We start from the raw sequence: 5,395 nt of genomic DNA on the forward strand, positions 1-5,395 counted from the left end.
CAAGATCTGTTCCCGAAGTTCCTCCCGCCGTTCCGAAGTCCCTGCCGTTGAAGTCCGGTTCGTGAGTGCCCGACTCATCGCGGTCCGGCACGTATGTGCACGTGTATCCGTGAGGGATCTCCTTAGGTGCCTCGTACAAGAACTGGTAATTACTAGGGTCACCACTGATCTTGTAGACGACGTATGCCGGTGAATTCGGCACTTCTGGTGCTGCCAACGCGAATGGCAGCGGTGGTCGGGACTGGAGTGGCATTTCTCCTTGGTGAGTCCCTAGAGCTGGTCCTGACGGAGAGTACCGATGCCTCATGATTTCTGGATCACCCGAAGAGCGACACGCTCCAAAGTGTTCACCGAGCTCTCGGAATGGCGGTGCAGCGAATGAGCTACCATGAAGTTAATCTCCTGACGCAGAGACCTGGTGCGTTCTTCTGACGGGGCGGACATGTCCACTCCATCGAGCGCGCCTTTAGGTGAGAACCCTTTCCACCTGATGCCGTGTGAGCGGGTTCTCTGGAAAGAGCCGATGAGGTCGGCTTCGAGGATCGCTTTGACCTCGTCATACTTCTTCTTGAGCTCCTCGGTCAGATCCTCGTACGTGACCGGAGTACCTTCCGCCATCTCAGATGTAGATGGCGATGCAGTTGATGTCGAAGATGGTCCCACCGGGCGTGCCGAAATGTGTTGCGGTCGAAACCCACCGGCGAGCAGCGACGGGCAACACAGTAGAGCCGGGAGGCTCCCGGGACTGCGGCTGGCCCCTGGTCCCTCGAGCGACGGCCCGCAAAGACTCGGCACGCACGTCCGATGCTTGGTGCAAGGGCGTGCCACCTGACCTATACCCGGTCGGGAAGGTGTTGGATTTGCCTCGCTTAGTTTCCTGCATGGCATACACGTAAACATTAAATACGAGCCTCGATCGGCTCTCGAGTTGTCCCGTGAATCGGCTCAAGGAGCCGATCCACCCACGATTCGTACGAGGTGTACGATCACATGGTGGTCCTGCTTGATCGAAACAAAGCTAAAACGACCTACTACGATTTAGGGTTTTCACCACATAATCGGAACATCCTACGCGTGATTGAGCCTGGCAGCCACGCACGGTGATCGTAAACCGACCCTAGACAAGGCCTAAAAACCAACATGAAGTTGATCCCCGGAACATCCTGTCTAGGGCTAGCAAACTACACCCTACGCGCCACTGGATCCTTCAACCCGTTTGTAAGGCCTAACTATGCAGATATTAAACTAATCCTTGAAGAACAAGGAGCAATCATAACGGATCGGATCTACTAAATAACGATCAAGCGAGGTGCCACACTTACACCTAAGATAGGTGTAAGGGCGGCTAGACGTCTAAGGGTTGCACGGACGAAAGCATATGATACGATGAAACAATGCTAACCCTAACACGTCTATGATAACTACGTTGCTCGCCATCAACAAGGCTTCGACGACGAGCAACGCATGAACAACGAATAAACGTGTACTTCCTAGATCGCAAGATGCGATCTAGGCAGCATGATGCTTACCCGGAAGAAACCCTCGAGACAAGGGAGTTGGCGATGCGCCTAGATTGGTTTGTGGTGAACGTGATTGTTGTTTATTCCAGAAACCCTAGATACATATTTATAGTCCGTAGACTTTCTAACATGGGAATAATCCCAACCGGGCACGAGCCAAACTCTATCTAACCGACACGTATCCTACTATATTTACAGATACACGGGCAAACTAGCCCAAACTTTGTATACAAGGCCGATTCATGTATTTCTTCCATATGTATTCTTCAAGCCCATCTTAATCGCGGCCCACCTCTGATCCGGTCAAATTCTGGTGATAACAGCCGGAACAGAGACTGCTGTCCCACGAAACGGAGTTTCGTGATGGTGGCGGCGCCCCTGGAGTCTTTCTGGAGTTCCGTCAATTGGTATCGAAGATTTAGGTCGAGACGGCTTAAATAGGCGAAGAGGCGGCGCAAAAGGGTTTCTGGGGGGCCCACACAGTAGGGGGGCGTGCCCCACCCCTTGGCCGCGCCGCCCTGGCGTGTGGGGCCCCCCTGGCTCGCCTTCGACTCTCCTTCGGTGTTCTGGGGTCTTCTGGGAAAAATAAGATGTTTGGCGTTGATTTCGTCCAATTCCGAGAATATTGCCCGAACAGCCTTTCTGGAACCAAAAAACAGCAGAAAACAGGAACTGGCACTTCGGCATCTTGTTAATAGGTTAGTTCCGGAAAACGCATAAAAACATTATAAAGTGTAAGCAAAACATGTAAGTATTATCATAAAACAAGCATGGAACATCAGAAATTATAGGTACGTTGGAGACGTATCAAGCATCCCCAAGCTTAGTTCCTGCTCGCCCTCGAGTAGGTAAACGATAAAAAGAATAATTTCTGTAGTGACATGCTACTTACATAACCTTGATCATACTATTATAAAGCATATGAGATGAATGCAGTGACTCAAGGCAATGATCTATAGTTGCTAAGAAATAGAAACATATAGCAAAACTTTTCATGAGTAGTACTTTCAAGACAAGCATCAAAATTCTTGCATAAGAGTTAACTCATAAAGCAATAAATTCAAAGTAAAAGCATTGAAGCAACACAGAGGAAGATTTAAGTTTCAGCAATTGCTTTCAACTTTCAACATGCATATCTCATGGATAATTGTCAATACAGAGTAATATGATGAATGCAAATAAGCAAGTATGTAAGAATCAATGCACAGTTTGACACAAGTGTTTGCTTCTAAGATGGAAGGAAGTAGGTAAACTGACTCAACATAAAGTAAAAGAAAGTCCCTTCGCGAGAGGGAAGCAGGGATTAAATCATGTGCTAGAGCTTTTTAAGTTTTGAAATCATATAGAGAGCATAAAAGTAAAGTTTTGAGAGGTGTTTGTTGTTGTCAACGAATGGTAGTGGACACTCTAACCCCCTTGCCAAACAGACTTTCAAAGAGCGGCTACCATGAAGGACGTTATCTCTACCAGCAAGGTAGATCATCCCTCTTCTCTTTTGTTTACACATGTACTTTAGTTTTATTTATGGTTGACACTCCTCCCAACCTTTTGCTTACACAAGCCATGGCTAACCGAATCCTCGGGTGCCTTCCAACATTCACATACCATGAAGGAGTGTCTATTTGCAAAATTAAGTTGCTTAGATGAATCAGGGCAAAACATGTGAAGAGAATTATTAATGAAAGTTAATTAATTGGGGTCGGGAACCCCGCTGCCGACTCTTTTTGCAAAATTATTGGATAAGCGGATGAAGCCACTAATCCATTGGTGAAAGCTATCCAACAAGATTGAAAGATAAAACACCACATACTTCCTCATGAGCTATAAAACATTGACACAAATAGGAGATAATAAATTTTGAATTGTTTAAAGGTAGCACATGAAGTATTTACTTGGAATGGAAGAAAATACCACATAGTAGGTAGGTATGGTGGACACACATGGCATAGGTTTTGGCTCAAGGTTTTGGATGCAAGAGAAGCATTTCCTCTCAATACAAGGCTTTGGCTAGCAAGGTTGTTTGAAGCAAACACATGTATGAACCGGTACAGCAGAACTCACATAAGAACATATTGCAAGCATTATAAGACTCTACACTGTCTTCCTTGTTGCTCAAACACTTCTACTAGAAAATATCTAGACCTTAGAGAGACCAATCATGCAAACCAATTTCAACAAGCTCTACGATATTTCTCCACTAATAGGTTTAAACTACATGATGCAAGAGATTACTCATGATCTACTTGAGAGATCAAAACAATTGCCAAGTATCAAATTATCCAAGACAATATGAGGCATTTTCTGTTTCCAACCAAATAACAATAAGTGCAATAGCTTCCAACTTTTATCATTGAACATTAAAAGTAAGAGCGAAAACACGAGTGTTCATATGAAAAAGCGGAGCGTGTCTCTCTCCCACACAAGGATTGCTAGGATCCGAATTTATTCAAACATAAACAAAAATAACAACACACAGACGCTCCAAGTAAAGCACATAAGATGTGACCGAATAAAAATATAGTTTCAATAGAAGAAACCTGATAAGTTGATGAAGAAGGGGATGCCTTGGGCATCCCCAAGCTTAGACGCTTGAGTCTTCTTGAAATATGCAGGGATGAACCACGGGGGCATCCCCAAGCTTAGACTTTTCACTCGTCTTGATTATATATCATCCTCCTCTCTTGACCCTTGAAAACTTCCTTCACACCAAACTTCTCATAAACTTCATTAGAGGGGTTAGTACTCAAAAAAAAACTTTAATCCACCTTGTCCTGTAGTGACACATTGCAAGAACTCAATAAAACATTAGCTACAGCTCTCCACGTCTAGAAAGCCTCACTTAAAGTCCACAAGAGACAATGCAAAAAAACAGAGACAGAATCTGTCAAAACAGAACAGCCAGTAAACACAAATTTTTAAGAGGTACTTCCGTTGCTCAAATCAGAAAACTCAAAACTAATGAAAGTTGCGTACATATCTGAGGATCACTCACGTAAATTGGCAGATTTTTCTGAGTTACCTACAGAGAATCATACCCAGATTCGTGACAGCGAGAAATCTGTTTCTGCGCAGTAATCCAAATCTAGCATCACCCTTCTATTAGAGACTTCACTTGGCACAACATTGCAATAAAATAAAGATAAGGAGAGGTTACTACAGTAGTATCAACTTCCAAAACACAACAAAACAGTAGCAAAATAAACACATGGGTTATCTCCCAAGAAGTGCTTTCTTTATAGCCATTAAGATGGGCTCAGCAGTTTTAATGATGCACTCGCAAGAAATAAGAGTTGAAGCAAAGGAGAGCATCAAAAGGCAAGTTCAAAACACATTTAAGTCTAACCCACTTCCTATGCATAGGAATCTTGTACAAAAATAAATTCATGAAGAACAAAGTGACAAGCATAAGAAGATAAAACAAGAGTAACTTCAAAATTTTCAGCATATAGAGAGGTGTTTTAGTACCATACAAATTTCTACAACCATATTTTCCTCTCTCATAATAATTTTCAGTAGCTTCATGGATGAACTCAACAATATAACTATCACATAAAGCATGTTTCTCATGATTCACAAACACATAATTTTTATCAAGCTCAGAAATAATAGGATTAAAACGTTCAAACCCACTTTTATCAATAATGTAACAAGATGATTGATCAATCTTAAAAGAGATGGGACCCATAGATAAAGTCAAGATCTCTCCAATCCCATTTTCATTAGTAGTACAATTAATATTATCAAGTAACATAGGACCATCATCTAGTGATTTATCATAAACATTTGCCAAGCAAAACTCTTTAGTACCATGCATTTCGACATCAGGCACAAACAAAGCATTATCATAAGATTTATCAAAGTAGCATGGATTATCA

Source organism: Lolium rigidum, chromosome 2 (assembly GCF_022539505.1).
Source record: "Lolium rigidum isolate FL_2022 chromosome 2, APGP_CSIRO_Lrig_0.1, whole genome shotgun sequence".
Classification (NCBI taxonomy): Eukaryota; Viridiplantae; Streptophyta; class Magnoliopsida; order Poales; family Poaceae; genus Lolium; species Lolium rigidum.